This window comes from Rhamphochromis longiceps, linkage group LG17, assembly GCF_057381845.1.
Source record: "Rhamphochromis longiceps isolate RC_006_pf linkage group LG17, R_longiceps_female_GT1.1, whole genome shotgun sequence".
NCBI lineage: Eukaryota > Metazoa > Chordata > Actinopteri > Cichliformes > Cichlidae > Rhamphochromis > Rhamphochromis longiceps.
The window spans coordinates 19,657,220-19,679,814 of NC_140573.1; the positions used below are offsets into that span (position 1 = coordinate 19,657,220).

A 22,595-nucleotide genomic window follows, 5' to 3' on the forward strand; every position below is an offset into this window, starting at 1 on the left:
GGAATCATTCTCATGATGCTTTGAGGCTCTTTTATCGCTTTGCTGCTTCACTGGCCTTCATTCATTGTGAGAATTTGATGAACTCCAGAGTCCTAAATAAACCTTGAAGGTTTGAAAAGCAAACCTTAAGAGAATGAGAGCTTCATCTGCGTTTGTGTCCAACGCAGCAGAAATTGTTTGCATTATAAGGAGTGTGCCCTCTTTGACTCCACCATGTGGATGGTGACACAGGCAGCTGTAGCTGCTAGCTACATGGTCCAGAGACCCTGAACTGGACCTCTTGTTTGTGCTGTTGGAGGCTTTTGGAGTATTTTTAATGACATTATGTGACCAATAATATGGCTGCTGTGTGCTTAAGTGTTGTAACAAGCATAAGTTAATGAGCTCTTGGGCTTTGTTGCCTGCCTCCCGTCCAGTGTGCAGCATGCAGGAGCAGTAGGTGGTGTTTCTCTGGTGTCTGACGTGGGTTTTATGGCACAGCTCCTCTGCATCGTGTTTCTATCCTGCAGAGCTAATGATGACACTGAGTGATTGTTTGGAAACTCCCGCCTCAGCCTGACTTCAGAGTCTAAAAACAGCTCAATGTTATGACACAAATAGACTTGAGTCTTCAAACTGGAGATACACGCCCAAAGAAAACACTGATAACATCCCTGCTGAAGAGTTTCCACTTGATGAGACGAGTCAGGGTGAATTCCCCGATCTGCATGGAGCTCCTGCACAGCCCATTAGCTGCTACCTGAACCCTCTGAGGGAAACATGAGGCTCCATGAAGGCCATAAATCTGGATCCACCCTCATTTCAACAGGCTCTGGATTACAGTTTTTTCTGAATGCTTAAACCCTAACTGTGATTCCTGTAGCACAATCTCTAAATCTATTCAGACTTATAGCAAAACCACTCACTGAGTTTGCAAAACTAAAAGCACAAAAACTGCTTTGCACTCAGTTTGCAATTTTGTAACACACACTTTGCAAAACTGTAGGCACAATTCACTGCACAACACTCAATTACCAAATTTCCAACACACTCCTAGCAAAAGTATACACATGTATGGCTATCATTAACACTAATTTGCCAACTGTCTGGCACACTTTCACATGTGAAAACTTTTTTAGATAATTAGTTCACTTTGCAATCAGCCTAAGCACTATAATACAGGTAAGCTGTGTGTGCGGAGTACAATGGAGGGAGCAGAAAGAGTGAGAAGTAGAGGAGGCCGAGGAAGAGGACGTGGAGGTGAAGAAGTAGGATGAAGAGGACGACAAGGACAAGCAGGAGCAAGAGGAAAACGAGGAGGGGGGAGAGGAAGATGAGGAGGGGGGAGAGGAAGGGTAGGAAGAGTAAGAAATAGAATTGCTGATGACATCAGAGCTACAATAGTGGACCATGTAATCAACCGTGGAATGACCCTGAGGGTAGCTGGCCAACGGGTCCAGCCTAACTCGAGCCGCTACACTGTAGCAAGTACCATAAGGACATCTTGAAATGAGAATCGGTTAGTACAGTCACTTCGCACAAAGATTTGTAGCACTGCCATATGCCAATGAGAAACACACCAATACCATTGATGTAAAATTACTGAAATTGTTACTTTACAGAATTGCTAGGTGACCAGATGCTGGGGGCAGAGGAAGCATGTTCACTGCAGACCAAGTAACCCATATAGTCATTATGGCGATTGCAAATAATCCTATACTTGGAAATAAACACTTGTGTTTGTTTTGATGTGTTTGAATAAACACCAGTACTTGAAGTTTGGATCCCTCTATGCTTATGGATCTATGACAGAAGTATGAGCTCAAACTGACATAGCCTACCTTGTGCACAGAGACAGCAAAAGCCAGATGTGTTTTGTATTCATACCATCAGTGTGCAGTTGGCGCATTGTGTGCTTAGTAGATGATGGCTTGTGTGTACTGTTTGATACGGAAACACCATTTTTACGAAGGTGTGAAGAGTTAATCTAGCTGTGTTCGCGTTTGCAAGAGAACTACGATGTTTTGATTATTGGGTGACAGGTTTTCTTATTTGTGTGAAGAGTTTTGCAAAATTAGCCAATAGTTACAAAAAATGTGCTTAAGCAATCAGAAAAAACTGTAATACAAGTTCAGTGTGAGCAAACTCAGACTGAAGGTGGTAACAGCAGAGAGGGTTCAAAATTAAGACAAGAGCAGTGAAATGGTGACACTTCAGAGTCATTTAAAGCAGCTTGTTTCAGAAAGAGGAGGCCCAGTGTGGAATAAAGAAGGATCATTATGAACTGTGAATCATGCAAAAATAAAAAAATTACCCCTCACATGCATCAGGTATTTATTGTTTAAAGGCTATTACTATTGTTGTAGTTTTTCTGAACTAATTCAAGTCCTGATGGTTATATGGAAACTCAGTTATTCCAAAATAGTTTTAAAAAGGGATGTAATTAATTAATTAATTTTTAGAGTAGAGACTACTCCACACTGAAAGGAGCCACTTAAGGTGGTTTGGATATCAAAGCAGGATGCTTCTTCGTTATTTCTCAGTAAGATTCTAAAAGCTGGCCAGTCGGAATAATTATAATGAACTTTTTTATAACTTTTCCCTTTTAATTGTGATGACCCCATAGGAATGCTTGCTGATAGGAGGTCATCTCATTGTTTTCTTTTTATATTGTAGGGTCTTTATCTTACAATATAAAGCACCTTGAGGCAACTGTTTTTGTGATTTGGCGCTATATTAACCTCTGGGTGGTCTTGGGTCGATTTGTGCCATTTTTCATTGTTCATTTACACGCCATTTGCACTGTGTTGAATGGAATATAGCGAAAGTCTGCAAAAAAAAGTTCGGTCACATTTACTGTTAAAATTTCAGTATGACTTCCGGAAATTAGCTTCAGTGGCTAAGCTACAGACAAACTTACACTATCGGTCCTAGTGGTCGATTTGTGCCCCATTGAAACCCATTATAAACGCTATTTTTCACGGCAAAAAAATTACGGTCAAATCGATCGGTTATGTTTCCGTTTCCGTTTGCAGTACTGGCCTTAGAGTTGTAATTTTTTTATTTGTCCACCGGGTGGCGCCCTTGCTCCACATTTGACCCCGGGCTGGAAAACAGCGGGCTGCTTACAGTTTTTTTCAGTCGCTAACAAGCGTTTGTCCAAACAGTTGTCACATTTGCAAAACTCTAAACACAATTAGCACAGCATCGGTCTGTTGTGGCCATACCATTCACATATTTCATGTCGTGTTCACCCAATATGCAGTCAGTGAACACATTTCCACAATGCTTACATTTTCTTAACAGACAAGCTATACCTCCCAACAAAATTATGGACTGTTTTTGTAGTATCTACGAATGTTAACACACAACATCCCACAATAGCAAAAACAATATTCCAAACCTTAGATACAGTATAAAAGCCTCTGCTTCTGCAATGATATCAGTACAAAAACAATATCAATATCAAAAATATATCTCAGCTGATAATAAACAAACAACTGAATAATTGAGACACAGCTTATTTATGTTGGGTAAATTGGGCCAACCACAGCTTCTTCCATTCTGGCTTAGACTCAGTGGGGTTTATAAGGCAAGACCTTGAGGAGTGATGTTTTTGGAAACAAAAAAAAGACAAACACTGTAATGTCTGGTCGAGGAAGAGTAAGAGCAAGGGGCCCAGAGAGAAGAGCAGGCCCAAGGAGAGGGCAAGGTAGAGGTGTGAGAATGCGTGGTGGTGGCATTCCAAGGGCTGCAAGAACAGTAGTCAGTGATGAAATTCGTGCCACTATCATTGACCATGTAATCAACCATGGTCTTTCACTAAGAGAGGCTGGTGAAAGAGTGCAGCCCAATTTGAGGCGGTCAACAGTTGCCTCCATTATACGCATCTTTCAACAAACCAACAGGTAAGTATTGCATTTTACATGGATTGTTTCTATTCTCACTTGACATGTCAATATGGTCATACAGTAATGCATATGTTGAATTTTTTGTCTTTCTAAAGAATGCAACGTCTTCCACCCTCTGGGGGAAGAGGAAAGCTCCTCAGTAATGATCAGGAGCTTGCCATTGTAGAAATGGTTACTGCAAATAATGCAATAAAACTGCGTGAAATTCAAACTAGAATTGTGGCGGACCATGAGATATTTGACAATATCGATAGAATCAGCCTCACAACCATTACGCGGACATTGTCCAAACACAGAGTGCGGATGAAGCAGCTCTACACTGTTCCCTTTGAGAGGAACAGTGAGAGGGTCAAGGAGCTACGACGACAATATGTCCAGGTATAGTGTATATTCAATCCAATGTCCAGTTCTATAAGCTTTGCACTTTGCAAGTAGGTAACCTACACAATACTAGGTTACAGTACAGTATGGTATACAGTAATAACATGACTTACATAAACTTTGTTTCAGAGAGTTATGGAATTGGAGGCCAACCAGGCCCCTCATGAATTCATATACATCGATGAGGCAGGATTCAATCTGGCCAAAAGGCGTCGACGTGGACGAAATGTAATTGGAAAAAGGGCCACAGTTGATGTGCCAGGACAGAGAGGGGCAAACATTACCATGTGTGCAGCAATTGCAAATGCAGGATTACTCCTTCACAGATGTCAGGTTGGACCCTATAATACAGAGCGCTTGCTTGCCTTTCTCAATGATCTCCACCAGCGCCTGGTTCCAGAGCAGGGTCAGGAGGGTGAAAACATGAGGACCTTTGTAATTACCTGGGACAATGTGGCTTTCCATCACTCGCAAGCAATAACAACATGGTTTGAAGTCCACCCAAGACTGGTAAGTCTCTTCCTTCCACCCTATTCACCTTTCCTCAACTCCATAGAGGAGTTTTTTTCTGCATGGAGGTGGAAGGTTTATGACCATCAGCCACATGACCAGATGTCCCTCCTTGAAGCCATGGATGCTGGCTCCAGGGACATCACAGTTGACGATTGCCAAGGGTGGATCCGACATACCAGGCAGTTTTATCCCAGGTGCATCAACTTGGATAACATCAGATGTGATGTTGATGAAAACATGTGGCCTAACCCTGAAGATCGCAGAGATTAGATGCAAATTTTTTGCCTTTTTTTAGCCCCCCCCCCCCCCCCCCCCCTTTTTTTTATCTTGGCTTTTTGCTGTTGTTTTTTTGTTCAGAATGCTCTTGTGTGTTTCATGGATATTTTGTTCACTGTAAGAAATACTGTAAAACTTTCTCTGTCCTATCATACTGTGTTTCTACTGTACCTCCTGTAGTAAACAGTAAAGAAACAAAAACTTGTTTGCTTTTTACTGGAATGCTTTTGAATGTGAACATTACTGTACATGTGGACATACAGTTACCAACCAAGACATTTCTGGTGTCAAAATGGTGGATTGCATGTTTCGCATGCAAATACCTGTAAAACTGAAACATAAAAGTCTATGCAGTTTTTGTAATGTCAATAATAGCCAGTATTTTGAAACCTGGTGTACTTTGATTGACTGCATGTACCTTGTGGAGTGAAAACAAGTGTTATTCTTTGACAGACTAATTTCATTTTGAGTCAGATTTATAGTGTTTTTGTACAGTTAGTGTGTGCAGAGAAAGATGTGTTCTATTTTGAAATGAAGAGTTAGTATATATTTAACAAAATGTATTTTTGAGAAGGAAATTATCCATTTGGCCAATTGTGTTTTTGTAGGTGTGAGTCTGTGTTAAGAGTTTAGAAAAAGTATCTGAAGTATGGGTAGGCGCTTGTTAGCGATTGAAAAAAACTGTAAACAGACCTGCGGGAAACGAAGCCTCATTTCCGGCGTGCAGCAGCGGCTTCGCCCGCTGATCGGGCGGGACCATTTTCGGCCCCTAGGACCGTTTGAGGGTGCATTTTTTTTTTAATCAACAGGAAATGACGTATTTGTTGTGACGTGGTACCGGACGTGTGTGTTGGAAAAAGGGGTCCGACGCAACATGCCCCGGTCATCGTCGGGAGTTAACCCGGGAGGATGCACTGATTTCGGCCTAGAGGAGGAGCATTTGCCGCCTGGAGACCATTTTCTGGTCTTGAAAAAAAAAAAAAGGCGATCGAAATGAAGGTTGGTGCCAATCTTTAGTCCATCTAAAGGCCTAATTATAATAACAATCAAATATTACTTCAAATGTTTTTTTTTTTTAAATATTTCGTTTTGTTTTGGGGGGCTAAAAAAAACGGTGCGCTCATGTAATTAAACTGCGATTAAAAGGGTTAAAACCCCCGAAATATAATTAAAACTTTACATGGATAGTTCAGGGAGAAGTAGTTTTAAAAGATTGGCTAATTTAAAGTGGAATAAAATATTAATATATAAATTTTTTATAGCACTTTTTTGGGCGTGGTCGATTTGTGGCTCTAGGTCCGATAGTGTATGCATTTTTCTAGGACCCCCCAGAGGTTAAAAAAACTAAAAGGAATTGAAATAATTGAAAAAATTATCCTGTTTAATTCACTCCTGTATTTCTGTCACATTTAGCTGAATATAGCAGTTCCTGGCTCACCTGCACAAAGTGAACACAGGTAACATTAAACTGCACTAAATAAATGAAGTGGAATGGGAGGTCTGGTGCTTGTGGTGATATTTTAAAGGAACTCTGATCTGAGTGCTTCACAGATAAACATTAACAACTGTCCTCTGTGTTTGGTCAGTGAGGTCAGACAGAGTAGATGCAGAGGTCTTTTTAGAAACGCTGAAATGTTCCCATGATATTCATGCTTGTAAGGACTGAGTCCTTCAGGGTCTGGAATACTTTAGAGCCTTAAACCCTTTTGGCTCAGAGCCAGAGCTGGAACATGGAGCAGGAACACAGAGCGCAGTGATCATGATGAATGATGATCCACGGATCAATCAGTGGCTCTGATACCAGGAAAGGAATTTATACGCTCCTCTGGCAGCGACAGAGAGGCGAAGGATTAGGATGTATCCCGAAATTACACATTCCATTATTTCAGTGCTTAGATAACCTCCTTCACAGAACTGTCCGCTGGATCCTTTCTGCAGAGAAGAGCTCATGGCCTGGATAAGCTCTGCGTTGCGTTTAAGGTTGTTTTCATCTGTTTGGATGTTCACAGTGACCCAGCACTGTGATTTATCCAGGAACCCTTCCAAGGCACTCAGATTTACACCTACAGCCAATTTAACCCTTCTTAATGTCTTCCACCTCTCTGCGCTGTGGTGTAAAGACTGTTTCAAGCTCTGGGATTCTTTTGACTTCAGACTTTTTACAAAAGTTAAAATGCTTTAAATGCAAATAAACTACAAACTGGGTCAGGGTGCAGCTAAAATAGCTTTGATGTTCTCGTCGGTGCTTCTTCCTGTTTTTTATTGGCTGTTTTCACCTCGAAGCAGTTTGTGCCTCTTGTAGTTTTTTCATAAGAGGCGTTGCTGTGTCTCGGCTCCCCTTTTACGACCATGAGGAGAGCTGTTCGTCTACCTTTAGCACTAAAAGACAAAGATGTGATGACATGACAACCTGGAGGATGAATCGACTTACAAAACCACAGAGCGCCTCAGAGATGTTAAATATTTCTGTTGCATAAAATTTCACATGACAAACATCAATTAATCACCATTTAAGAGCTGTTTCTGTGTCATTAGTTCAAATTAAAATATTTTGCACAAGTCCTGTTTTACTGTGGAAGCTCAGCTATGTTGATAACATAAAACTGGGATGGGACTTTTTTCTATTTAAACATTTAAAACATTTACTTAAGGGTCTAATCTTCAGGGCTTCGTTGTTTCCTTCTATATTTAAGGTATTTATTATCACTGTAAATGTTCCATTTAAGCTTTCTAAAATTCTTAAAAAACAAAAAAAACAAAACAAAAAACAATCAAAGACCAGTTGAGTGAGGTGATTTTATTGGTATTTTGGCTCCAAATAAACGAACAAAGCTAAAATCAATTAATTTTTATGCCTCATTTATGCGTTTTTTAGGTGCTTTTATACTGTTATTTATGTTGACCTTTTTCAATCATTTGAATATTTGAATTTTAAGTAGATTTTTTCCCATACAGTTGCAAATTGTATATATGTGTAATCTTACTGTGTCTTGTCTGAACACAGTCAATAAAGATGAGGACTTCCAGTTAGAATCTATGTAGTTTACTTATTTGGCACTAATTGACTTCCATACAGATATTTAAACTTATGTACACACATGAGGTTGTTTAGTTTTGAAGAGTGGTGTTTGAAGACAGCAAGTCAAAATATGTGTTGGAGTTAATTCTTTTTTAAAATTTTAATTTATTTAATTGTCCTGGCATAAAATGGGCCTCTGGGCTTACCTAATGCATTGTAATGGTATTTTTTTCATTGTGGAGTTGCTTTAAACTAAAATAAGCATTTATTTGTTTGAACATCTCTCGTGTTTACGTTCAACTAACAGGCCACAAATGTGGTAAGATTTTAACTTTAGCTGAAGGACTACAAACACAGATTTGTGGTTTGTAATCCTATTTGACCACAGCGGCCGGACCCACAGGGCCGTGGCGGTCATCCAAATCCAGCCCAGCTCACTGGGAGCTGTGGGAATTTGGAAGGAGTTTCCCAGCGAAATGCGTCAGGCCGTGGGCCGGAGAGGGCACACCCTTCTGCAGCGACGGTTGCATCACGGCTGCAACATCAAACAAGACGCTGCCTGCATTCCGCTGCAGGCGTGGGCGGTGGCCCACTGCATGACACATCCAAAATATCTACTCCGACTCATTCCAGCTCCGGAAATAACACGGTGCACGCCACATGGGGCTCCACAGGCCACAAACCAAACAAAGCTTTTACATTTTTACATTTCTTACGCATTGTTTCAGCCCGGAGGAAAGAAAGAGCACTGTATATTTAAAGCTGGAGCATTAAAAATAGATGTGTGGCCTTCAGCTGAAGTCCTATTTTCTCCACAAAAACACCAAAATACTGCGTCAGTCGCAAAGGAAACCCTGCAGCTCCAGAGGCCCACACAGGAAAGTGTTGTGATGTTCACCTCTGTATCCCCATCAAATACACCACCCCCACCACAGAGCTCTGACAGCAGCCTGCAGTGGCTGATGGGATACCTGCTGGCTGCAGGAGTTCTGTGAGAGACAAGCGACCGCAAGGTAATGGGCATTCCTGCAAGCTGAGCACAGAGCGAGGCTTTGAAGAGGCTCAAACCACAACAGACTAGACCTGCGGGCCTAATCCAATCATGGTGGTAAAATCTTCCAAATCTCCCAGCACATAACAGAAAAACACCTCCTGAACAGCTCAGCCTGATTATCCAGCTCGGAAACTCACCAAGCAGGAGGCCAAAATGCAAATTAAGTTAAATATGATGAGGTTTTTCGTTATGGAGTCATCTGGTCAACTGGTCCACACTTAACTATTAAAGACAGCGGGGAAAAATGAGAAGGGGTGTAATTGGACAACTGTGGTGCTGCCAAACATGTCAGAATGCCTGTTAAAGTGCCAGATTGCTGCGTTTTGATCCGGATTCATGTGCCTAAACCTTCCCTGGTTGTCTCAGAGGCTGGCCAAGGTGTTTTCCGACCTGCCGGCCTGAATCTTATTCATCCAACAGAATCCGTCCTTTTACTTTCTGTTTGTCTGATCCCTCACAGGCCTGCTGCTGATACTGCAGCAGGTGTCTAATACAAATCCCGAATAAAGAGCATTTTTACTTTTTGGTTTGTAACTTAGTGGGACTTTCATATGACAGAGGGTCAGGGGTCACATCCTCTTACAAGTTTCAGTGAATCTAGCTGTGCAGGTAAAAAGAGAAAATCATAGGTATAACTTACAAATCTGAAAATAAATACAGTGAAGAGTAGGGATGGGTATCGAAACCCGGTTCTTGTTGAGAACCGGTTCCCACTGTTTCAATTCCTTGGAATTGTTTGCCATTTTTGCAAATGATTCCCTTATCGATTCCAGTCACCCTGAATGACGTCACCACGTTGTGGAGCGTCATTTACCTGGCAGGAAACATGGCAGCTCAAACGCTCAAAAGTTTGGTTATACTTTACGAGAACAGATGACAACAGGGCAACTTGCAGTGCATCTTGCACCCATTTGCCACAGCAGATGCCCCCGATTTTCGGTAAGTGAATGTGTTTAATTGTAGGCAGGGACATTACTGGATATTCTTGTGTAATTGCTACAGTGTCTTGTGAAGTTTTTGCATAATAAAGCCATGATAGTGCACAGATGTGCAGCCTGAAAATTGTGCCCAGTGTTTTCTACATTGATTTTATTTCTAATGAAAACCCTGCAAAGGACATCAAAGCTGACTGATGTAGGTGTACAGGGAATGAGCAGCACTGAGCAGCTATTTTTTCTAAAAAAATCTCATTTACTTCTGGAATGAAAACACATAAAACTCAAAAAATAAGCATTTTGTTCCTGCTGTCAGAATGAACTGACTGCCATCATCAGTCATTCATTGTGAGTGTGATTATAACGGGGGCGAGAAAAAAGTCACACCCTCGATGACTGTGAAATATTACATAAAGTAAATATTACAGAAGAGAATGTGTTGGAGAGCACGAGCACACTGAAGGGTAAACTGGTAAAGTCTGACGACATCCTGATCTTTTTTATGAGCTTGTGTACTCTGGAGCTTTGTGTTCCTCTTTTATCTTTGGCTTTTTTAGTGGGTGTATTTTCTGTAAAGTCTCAGGGCGTCACCGCTGCTTTCATTCACCCTGTTGATCAAACACAAGCACAAAGAGCCAAATGAAAAGAAAGAAAGAAAGAAAGAAAGCCACCTTCTGCTTTGTCATTTGCCCTCCCAATTTGTTTTGAGGCCGCTAAGGCATGTCTTTGGTTTGCCTCAGTGAAGCTGTTAACACATAGCAGATTTTTACATGCTGCCATTAAAAGCCACACTCTTTAAAAAGGCCCGTTTTTATTTTTAGCATGTCTCAGCTGAAAAAGAAAAAAAGTGGATTTGGACAGCCTGAAACCTTTAAAGGACTGCCAGAGGTCCTCTTTTATAGCCGAGGAGCCAAATCCTGCACTGAGCAGGACAATATCCAATTTCTTTCATGCCAGTTTAGTATTGGACCTTGCAATGATGCCCACCCACCTTCCCCAGTTTTACCCCCAACCTACAAACTCTACAGCCCTACATGGCGAGACAATGTAATTAGGAGAAAAATGCTCGCTAAAACTTAAAGCAGACGGGAAATTTTTTCATCAGCTGGCGGCGCTTCGAGCTTAGACCCAGATCCACCAGCCAACCAACCACTAAACAAAAATTCCCCAATCCTCCACCCAGGACCATCATCAGACACCCAGACCCAATCCAGTGCCGTGAAAGCAGCGTCAGTCTAACATGTGGTCAATGAGAATGTGTGTTTGACCACAGAATGTGTGCACCGACATATTTCTGCCTTTAACATCTGACACCAGAAGATAAACAGCTGACAGCCATCGAATAAACTTCCCACATAAATGTGTCCCCAGTGGGCCATTCGCAGTGTCTTTGTCATCGGTTTTAAAATGTGTCAAAAAGATTTTCTCTGGAGTTTTACGATTCTCATAAGGGCTGAAAATGCTAATATCTAAAATATATACAGCATACATACGCACTGACCTGAAACTGAAATACACTTTTGATTTTCAAGGTTTGATCATCCAACATGTCACTAGTTACAGAGTAGCTAGGGTTGTATTTTGTTTTGTTCACATCCTAATATTTGAAAAGAAAAAAAGTTTTCAAAAGATTATCATACATACACAGTGGTTACAGTAGTGATGAACAATTTATACAAAAAGCAAAAAACAAACAAACAAACAAAACAAAGAGGACCCAGAGTGGATCTCTGAGGAACTGCAAACCTCAGCTTAACTAATGAATAGTATCATACATTTTTTCTGTTAGAAGATTTTCTATTTTCCTAAATGGAGATAAATGTAAGGAAAATAACAGCAAAATAAAACAGATGGACCTTAAAATCCACCAGTTCATTGATAACCCATGTAGGGTTAAGTATGGGGTAGGGTTTTATTTGGTTAGGAGGTTCATCAAGTTTGAAGCTGTCTGACATTTCTCAAACTATCTAATGTGTTCTGGTGCCCACAGAGATTAAAAATATTTTAATATGTATTTTTTATTTGTATCAGTAATGAGTTCTACAGAGTGTTACGGATTTAACCATTTAAGGTTTAACCACGGGTCTAACTTTAACTCTTTGGAGAAAAAAAAAGAAAATTTATTTGTGTTTGTCAGTTTCGATGACGCAGTTTGCTGTCTGCTCGTTGCCAAAACTTACAACAACTACCAAAATCAAAAAGTTAATATTCTGATTGCTTAGGTTAATATACCAACACATCACTGCTAAGGAGCACACATTCTACACCATATTTCGGCTGATATATGCAGTAGTGCAAAAAACTAAAAGGTCAGAAAACAAAATATTCTCAGGGGATTAAATTATTAAATTTGACCAAAAATGTTGCCAGAGACCATTAAGTTGTGTTATGGAAGTAGCACAGGGCAGTGTAGACTATCCCCTCCCTAAGGTTTTGCTTTATCATCCTCTATGACTTTAATGGTTCCATAACTTAAGAAAATGAGAATCTGCCAAATGTGCTTTATTCAATAAGACACTAAACTCATCAGAGATTATTACCAAGCGCAGAGATCAGGGGAGATATAGCATCAGTGTCTCATAGACTTCCACGCAGTCAGACTTTGTTTTACAACCAGTGGAGTTGTGCCCTGCTGAACATTAGAGAGAAAGCAAAACTCTTCAGCAATGGCCTCACTTTCCAGATGCAGAAGGTATTTTCATTTTTTATATAAACAGTCTTCATTTTGAATGAGTCTCAAAGGTAATTCAGAAGTGTTTCTGTAGTTTAACACATGAGCTGGAATGACAGCATAAATATCCATAATCACCAATTTTCAGGACACTTCCAGAATAATGATAAATGATGCCCTAATAACACTCAACATTAACTTTGATTCATGGAGCAATCAGATCAGATCTGGCTAATATTAGCGAACACTAGTGTGTCTGTTAATATGGTGGAAGACTGTCTCACACAGAAAAATGCTGTCTTTATTGTTGGGGCTTTCTCTACTTTCTCTGTCTTTAACCTTTAACTGGTAAAGCGGCTTCAGGCAACTGTTGCTGTGATTTGGTGCTATATAAATAAAAGTGAACTGACCAAATTCAGAGGATGATTTCACAATGTATTCCAAACTTATCTAATAACCAATAACCAAGCTAATTAGCTTGTCTAATATAAACATACACAAAGTACATTTTTTCTGCTTTGTAACCAGACACATACACACTTGTGCGGCACAGCGTCCAAGCGCTGCATGCACTTATGGGTTAATCTCTAAAATAACTCATAAAAGCAGCTGTCAAATAAATGTAATATTGTAAAAAGTACAGTACTGTCTCTGTGCTGCAGGAAAGGATTAAGCTACAATAAATGGCACCCACCCAGCTTTGACTTTTGAAATTGCCTGTGAAAACACTATTTCAGAGGACAAATGTAATATTTATAGCAGTGTTCCTGTTTAAAAGTAAAAATTAAAATACGACACCACACTAAATCCCACGGTGTCCGGAGACAATAGGCCATTTATTGATGAGAAAACCATAAACAAGGAGTCTGTCTGTAATAATACTTTGGGCCTGGATCGCAGCAGAGAACACTTTGAGTGACTCATGGAAATAGCCTGGGAATGGATGGGAAAAATAACACACAACAAAGGGAGTAATTCACAATAGAAAATGGAGGAAAAATGCTGAGAAAACGCACAACAGATGGAGGCTGTGATCAATGCTGAAGCTGTATGGGATCAGAACGATGCCACCTTGGAATGAAACCGAAAAAAATATTGAAACCGAAAAGAAATATTGTAACTGAAATAAATGTACTGAAAAATCTTGTATTGAAACTGAAAAAAAAATTGATAGTGAAAAACAATTAATTGAAACTGTAATTTTTTTGTTTTCGCTTACAATTTTTTTTTTCTGTTTCAATCCATTTTTCAGTTTCACTCTGCTGGCACTGTTTTGGCGTCCGGGGGCGTGCTGGGGGGCGGGGATTCCAACCCGCATGTATTTGCATATATTATAATGCTGACCAATGACTGGAGAACACACTGACGACGCGGCTGCGGTCACGACAAACTTGCATGTGTCTGTTCGGGAATGGCAGATGCTGAGAGGTCCAGCATTTACATTACCGACTATTTCAAAGTGACAGCCTGAGGTGTTCTTCAGTAAATTGGACTACCGGACAGGAGGACCTGAGGCCCCACCGCATTATTTTTGGTAAGTTAAATGTGTTTGTAAACTAATCTGTAATTTAGGTCCTTAGCTAGCTACCTAGCTAAGATGAGCACTCGGCTGTCGGGGAAACTTGTTTTGTAAAGTTCGTTTAGCTAACCCGTGGCAGGTGAATGAATTTACCCTGACTAAAGAAATCAAGTGAAATGCACCGGGCTGCTCAGTGACTAACCACGGTTACTGTACTTTTATTATGAGTATTATACTGTAAGAGCAACAGGCTGGACTCTGCTTCTGCTCCTGTGCAGAGCTGATTATTAAATATGTGCAAACAGCAGCATGTTTTCTGTCGCTTTCCACATGTGGAAGGACATTAACGCCAACTTTTAAAAATCTGGCACTTCAGTAACCCCTCATCAGTCAATAGCTACGGATTAAATAGCAAAGCCCGATACTTATGTACTGAAACCAACTACTTCCGCTTGGCAGCTTAAGTTAAATGTTAAATTTTTCCTCTGATTATTTTTTTTAGCATTTTTATTTTACTGAGTTTGTTACAAATATTCAGGTTAAAAAACTGTCTGAATTATTTTTAATGAGTTATGTTCACAAAGTCACATGTGCATGCTGTACAGCTTGCATCCTTTAGGACAAATAATTTGAAGCATTAATATTTCTTGTTCAATACCATTGCTGATCAGAGATGGGCAGTAACGCGTTACTTGTAACGTTACTGTAATCTGATTACTTTTTTCAAGTAACTAGTAAAGTAAGGGATTACTATTGCAAAAACGGTAATTAGATTACCGTTACTTTCCCGTAGGAACGCTGCGTTACTGCGTTACTAAAACCGTGATTTTTTTTGCGAGAATGTCTCATGACAGTGACGTAAGCGAGTGCGACATTCGTGGCAACAGCTGTGTGCAGATCAACAATGGATAATATATCGAGTGCTGCAGAGAGTATGAGCGTGCAGCGTTTAAAGCGTGGAAGTACTGACCTTACTTTAAGTTTGATTCCATAAAAAGTGACAAAAACATTAGTGTCCGTTGTGTGTGGGAAGAAAACTTCTTTTTACAGCGAAAAAACCCCCCCTAAACAAGCACCGAGTGCGCAACGACGTAATGGGAAATTCACAGAGAAACTCGCGGATTCTTCAACTGACCGCTGCCGCACACCTGCACCAGGATAAACCTCCGCCTACGCCACTATTTACGTCACTCACAGGTGAAAATAGAGCTGTGTTTCTTAGTTGCTGTCTCCACTGTGTCAAGTTCGCGTCTCTGTGTGATCCTTGCTGTTTTACTTTGTAGGTCCGTGTCTTATGTGAATGTGTCCTGCTTTGCTTGTCTCGTCAGTTCTAATTTCCCCCAGCTGTGCTCTCCTTCTGTGTCTCATTCTCCTCGTTACTTCCCAGTGTATTTAGTCCCTGTGTTTCTCTGAGTCAGTGTTGCGTCGTACCCTCAACAAGCTGTGTGTGTTTTGCCTCCGTGTTGCCAGTGTTTTGTTTCCAGTTCCAGTTCAGTGTTTTGTTTCCAGTTCAGTGTTTTCTGCTTCAGTGTTTTAGTCCACCAGCGTTTTTGTTTGTCTTTTGATGCCTTTAGTTAGTAAGAGGGTTTCCAGCAATAAAGCTGCGCTTTAAGTTGAACTTCTGTGTCTGAGTCCTGCATTTTGGATCCACCACTCCTGCTTGCCCGCCTGCCACACAGCCAACCATGACAGAACGAAGCAACCATCAAATGGATCCTGCGGACTCACGGTCTCAGTATCTCGCGCAGTTGTGGAATTACTGCCGGGAAGTAATCCACGCTGAGGACACCCCCAAGAGACTCCTTCAGGTGGTCTTTTTCAACAACTTTTTGTCTTCCACCCTCTGCACAGCTGGTTTTTTGGACATTAACAGATTAAAACAACTAATAACAGCTCTGAGAGCCAGGATTTGCTTCGAACTGTTTGGCATGGGCGGTCCAGGCAAGGAAGGGTCAGCTACCCTCCTGGAAGCCCTCGCTGCCTGGTATTCTCAGCATCAGCATCTTTTCCCATCAAGATTTATCACTAAATCATTCTATCCTCCCTTAAGAGAGGGACTGCATCCTCGTTGCCTTCACCCCAGTACACCAGTGTCACCTGTGTCTCCAGTAGCTCAGCTCCCAGTGTCGCCTGCTCAGCAGCCACTCTCGGCTCTGGCTCCTGTGTCGCCTCTGTGTCAGCCAGTGGCCTCCATGACGGCTGGCTTAGTGATCTCTTCTGCTGGAGGGTCCGAGGGACCGCTCCGGCCTTTGTCTCCTGTTTCCGCTGGAGGGTCCGAGGGACCGCTCCGGCCTTCGTCTCCTGTTTCCGCTGGAGGGTCCGAGGGACCGCTCCGGCCTTTGCTTCCTGCCTCGTCGGCTGGGGGGCCCGAGGAGCCCGCCCAGCTTCCTGCCTCGCCTGCTGCTGCTGCTCCATCACCTGCTCAGCCTTCTGTTCAGCCGGTGGTCTCTGCACCTACTGATTATGCCACATCAGCTGGAGGGCCCGAGGAGCCCGTCCAGCCTCATGCCTCGTCAGCTGGAGGGCCCGAGGAGCCCGTCCAGCTTCCTGCCTCATCGGCTGGGGGGCCCGAGGAGCCCGTCCAGCCGCCTGCTGCAGCTCCATCATCATCCTCGCCTGCTGCATCTCCATCATCATCCTCGCCTGCTGCATCTCCATCATCATCCTCGCCTGCTGCATCTCCATCATCATCCTCGCCTGCTGCATCTCCATCATCATCCTCGCCTGCTGCATCTCCATCATCATCCTTGCCTGCTGCAGCTCCATCATCATCTTCAGCCTCGCCTGGCCCAGCCTCCGTGTCTTCAGCCTCGCCTGGCCCAGCCTCCGTGTCTTCAGCCTCGCCTGGCCCAGCCTCCGTGTCTTCAGCCTCGCCTGGCCCAGCCTCCGTGTCTTCAGCCTCGCCTGGCCCAGCCTCCGTGTCTTCAGCCTCGCCTGGCCCAGCCTCCGTGTCTTCAGCCTCGCCTGGCCCAGCCTCCGTGTCTTCAGCCTCGCCTGGCCCAGCCTCCGTGTCTTCAGCCTCGCCTGGCCCAGCCTCCGTGTCTTCAGCCTCGCCTGGCCCAGCCTCCGTGTCTTCAGCCTCGCCTGGCCCAGCCTCCGTGTCTTCAGCCTCGCCTGGCCCAGCCTCCGTGTCTTCAGCCTCGCCTGGCCCAGCCTCCGTGTCTTCAGCCTCGCCTGGCCCAGCCTCCGTGTCTTCAGCCTCGCCTGGCCCAGCCTCAGGGTCCTCCGCATTGCCTGGTCTAGCTTCATCCGAGTCTTCATCCACCCCTGGTCCAGCCTCCGCCTCTGCCACGCCTGGTCCAGCCTCTGCCACGCCTGGTCCAGCCTCTGCCACGCCTGGTCCAGCTTCTGCCTCTGCCACGCCTGGTCCAGCTTCTGCCTGTGCCTCGCCTGGTCCAGCCCCACCGTCGCCTGGTCCGGCCCCGTCGTCGCCGGGTCCGTCTGTTCCTGCCTCGTCATCGCCTTGTCCGGCCCTGTCATCGCCTTGTCCGGCCCTGTCATCGCCTGGTCCGGCCGGTCCTGCCTCGTCTGGTCCTGCCTCGTCTGGTCCTGCGCCCACCGGGCCTCAGCCAGTACGCTTGACACTGGAGCGCCGCCGCTGCCTTCCGCGCGGCCGGCCCCCTGAACTGCTCCGTCTCCTTCGTCGCCGCCGTTGCCTTCCGCACGGCCGGCCCCCTGACCTGTTTGGCCTCCTGTGCTGTCGGCCCCCTGGCCGGCCCCCTGAATTGTTCTTTTTTTGGGCTCGTGTTTTGTTTTGGGGCTTTCTTGTGCTTCTGTGTTTTTGTTTCGTGCCCTCCTTCCTGGGCCCCCGCCGCCCGCCCTGGTTGGGTTGTTTTCTGTTTTGGGCGGTTTTTGTTTGTTTTTTTCGTTTTCTTGTGTTGGGCTGTCGGGAGCCAGCCCTTGGGGGGAGGGTACTGTCAGGGTCCTGGGTCTCCTGACCCAGCGTTTTAGTTCTTTGTGATTTTTGTATTATTGTACTTGGTGTGAGTTTCTATGGTTTCTAGTTTTGATCCCTTGCCCTTCATGTTTCTCTGTGTCCCCTCTGTTCTGTGTAAGTCTGTGTCTGCATGTTTGAGTTCCCCTCTGTGTCTCTCGGTTCTTAGAGTCCTCTGCCTTATGGTTTATGTCTCTGTGTTTCTTAGTTGCTGTCTCCACTGTGTCAAGTTCGCGTCTCTGTGTGATCCTTGCTGTTTTACTTTGTAGGTCCGTGTCTTATGTGAATGTGTCCTGCTTTGCTTGTCTCGTCAGTTCTAATTTCCCCCAGCTGTGCTCTCCTTCTGTGTCTCATTCTCCTCGTTACTTCCCAGTGTATTTAGTCCCTGTGTTTCTCTGAGTCAGTGTTGCGTCGTACCCTCAACAAGCTGTGTGTGTTTTGCCTCCGTGTTGCCAGTGTTTTGTTTCCAGTTCCAGTTCAGTGTTTTCTGCTTCAGTGTTTTAGTCCACCAGCGTTTTTGTTTGTCTTTTGATGCCTTTAGTTAGTAAGAGGGTTTCCAGCAATAAAGCTGCGCTTTAAGTTGAACTTCTGTGTCTGAGTCCTGCATTTTGGATCCACCACTCCTGCTTGCCCGCCTGCCACACAGCCAACCATGACAAAAATAAGATAATGAAACCGTTTTTAGGGGATTAGAGAGATTTTCCTAAAAGTCTCTGATCCATTTAACCCGTGAAAAATAAACAGATTTCACACGGCTTGATCTCAAGGTTTATCTGCAGGAATCAGCTGCCATATTCAAACTACCAGCAGCTGACATGAATGATCCAGTTATCTTTGTAAGACACCAGTCATCTGTTCAAAGCACCACAGGTGATTTCTTTTGCTTTCATGTGACCATTCACATCTCCATAAAGCACCACAAACCTTAAATATGTTTCCTACCATGAATCTACTTCTCCTGCAGCTTTGCAGCTATTTTAGTATTCACAAATATATGTTTGGAAGTTTTTTGTTTTTTTTTACCAGCTTTGATTGTATTATTTTCCAGTTCTGAAACCTCCATTGTGAAGTATTCTGTTTGTGTTTTGTGGTGACCCTCACCTGCTGGTGATGACAGATCAGCCAGAGTAGTTCAACAAACCTGCTGATTTCAGGGTTTGTGGCCCCAAATCCTCTTTCCCCTCATACTGATCAATAATAACTGATTAATAATAATATTGAGGTATAATTGATAATTAATTTAAAATCTCCCTCCCCCCCAACAGTTGTTAAGAATGGGGGAAACGATCCATAGAGACCAAACAGTTTGTGTATCAAGCTGTAAACATGTTTATTTCTGCTGTAAAGTTTTAACATGGGAGTCTATGGGGGCTGACTCACTGCTGGAGCCTCTGCTGGACCTCAGGGGAACTGAGGAAGTTTTATTCGGTCGACTGAACTCTGGAACTGGTAGCTGTCAGTGGTTTTAATTTATGTAACTGGATGTCGGTTTAATAGTGATTCCTAAATTGAATATGGGCGCAGTGTGCAAATATTTCTGCACATTTTACGGTGAACTGTGATTTCACTGGAATAATTTGAAACCGCTGTGAATTTTTTTTAAACCCCCGGGTGTTGAAGCTGCTGGGCTGTTTGAACCATCAGTGCCCTCCAGCCTTTGCCTAATGACTTCCAACCTCAGTGTTTGGCTTCTCTAGTGTCTGGGGGACATATGGAGAATCACTGAACAAGCTTCCTTCCTCTTCTTTCCTCCATGAGACGTCCTTCAGTGCTTTCACCGACCATCCGCAAGACATTTTAAAACAATTTACAACCACAGAGTCACAACAACAAAGTACATAACTGCACTCACATATCTATAACAGTGCACACATTATGGTATTACCATTAAGACCAGAGTGGCCCTGACACAACCTTCACCACACTTCCTGCAAACAGTGCTAACCCACGTGAAGAAAACCAGCAAACACTACAGGTCCATAAAGATGTAAAAGCAGGATGGAATGAACAGCTCCTCCAAATAAGGCTGAGATAACCGACACCGAATCTGAAGAAGAATCCACTCTCTCTTCTGCAAACGTGGAGAATATTCTGGAATATTCTGCTCAAAATCCAATTAGGAAGAAATGGGAGGAGTTTTCTTGCCGCCCTCCCCGATAGAACAAATCGCAGAGCTCAGAATAAATCTCCGAGATTGCACTAATTCACTGTCCTGGAACTTCAGGGAAAATAAAATTTTCTCATCCACAGCGTTTGACGTTTAGTAAAGACCCTGGATTCATGATTCATGATTTACTGTGTATAACTGAGGAGACATAACATGCAAACAGCTTGACTCCGTTGGTGGGAACCCAGTCCTGTGTTAGGCATTTTACTGCATGTATGGGCAGTGCACTATTTGCTTCAAACAGGTATGGGAAACCCCCATTATTCAACAACACTAGTCAGATGCTCTACATCCCCTTTCTTTAACTTATGGCTGTATAAACAACTAACATCATCTTCAGCATAATGCATTAACAATAGATTCTTATCCATAACATTCTACCATTATATTCACTTCAAACCTGGAACTGTTTCACTGGTAAGAACATACTCAACATTTCACCTTTTCACCTTTTCAACATCAAGTTACATGTAGTTTACAAGAATAGCAAAAACAAACCAAGAAAAAAAAATATAGGCTTGTCTTAACAACAGTATTGCTTTTGGGTCTGGGAACTAACAGATGTTTACACACAGGTAGGATAGTGCATGTCTACCTTGACATCAGCCTCTCAGCTTAATCTCATGGCACATTGCGGAGATTGATTAGGCTGAGGAAGACATCTGGTGTCTCTCTCTTTGACCTTTTCATCAACTGCTTTACACTATAAACAGCATGTTTAGCCATTGGGGGGAGGGGGGGGGGGTATGAAAAGGGGAATAAAAAAAAAAAAAGCTTGGACACTGCTAGCACGGGGCGCCCACACAGATGCAAAGCAGGAGATGAAGCATAGCTGAATAAGTTTCCAAACCAACTTCATTCTAAGCCAAAGACTAGAAAATATGAAAATATGGTGACGCATATCTTCCCTTTGGCTTTACCTGCACAAGTGCCAAGGTAGGTCTCCCCTGCAGAATTGGTTTTCCGTTCGTCGGGAGCAGCGTTGGGCTCTTCAAATCACGGACAAACAGTATCCCACATTCTTGATTTTTAGTTCACAAACACTTGTTGAAATGACTAACTACTCCTGACATTTTGGAGATGTTAGCTCTTTATACAGTAAAGTTACAGTGGGATACAAATAATATCAGGCTAATCCTGCCACGATTTGTTCCCCCTGTCTAAATCCCGGACAAACAGTATCCCACAGTTGTTTATGTTTTTGGACCCATTTTGCACAGAGAGGGTTAGGGAACATTTTTCTTGTAAATATAAAGGGGGGCCTAGCAAAAAAAGTTTGGGAACCACTGAGCTAGTCCATTGGCCTGTGGGTATTCTGGGCTACTTGTCACATGAACCAAGTCCTAGGCCAGAGCAAAGTCTGTGAAGGGTTGGCTAGTGAACTGGGTGGCATTGTCTGATATTACTTTGTGCGGGTAGCCATGGACTGAAAAGTGTCTTTTGAGCTTTGTAATGATGGTGTTAAGTCACGAAGCAAGTGTACCTCAAACCAACCTGAGTAGGAATCAACTACAACCAGGTGATGTTGGCCATTCCATCATTCCACTGGATATGCAGTTGTTTCCTGCTCTATATCTTCAATTATTGTGGGCCAGAACATGCTACCACGGGCCCTGCATTTAGTAGATCCTGTGCCTGGGTGCCCTCTGTGGAGGATAGCAATATAATCCTTTTGCAAAGACTGGGATCACTGTCTTCAGGCCTTTCATGACAATGCCATCTTTAATTGGTGAGTTCATCTCGATACGGGTAGTATTGACGAATCTCTGTGGACAGCTGAGTTTGTCTGTAAGGCCAGCCCTTCATGATGACAGAGCTTACAGGGAGTGCAGAATTATTAGGCAAGTTGTATGTTTGAGGAGTAATTTTATTATTGAACAACAACCATGTTCTCAATGAACCCAAAAAACTCAGTAATATCAAAGCTGAATGTTTTTGGAAGTAGTTTTTAGTTTGTTTTTAGTTTTAGCTATTTTAGGGGGACATCTGTGTGTGCAGGTGACTATTATTAGGCAACTTAACAAAAAACAAATATATACCCATTTCAATTATTTACTTTTACCAGTGACACCAATATAACATCTCCACATTCACAAATATACATTTCTGACATTCAAAAACAAAACAAAAACCAATCAGCGACCAATATAGCCACCTTTCTTTGCAAGGACACTCAAAAGCCTGCCATCCATGGATTCTGTCAGTGTTTTGATCTGTTCACCATCAACATTGCGTG

The 22,595-nt window shown here is 43.0% G+C and overlaps 1 long non-coding RNA gene across 1 annotated transcript in view; it reads right to left on the reverse strand.

Moving 5' to 3' along the window:
- LOC146649589 (uncharacterized) overlaps window positions 1-22,595 on the reverse strand; it is a 272,903-nt gene that overhangs the window by 176,491 nt on the left and 73,817 nt on the right. The gene's annotated exons all lie outside the window — the stretch shown is intronic.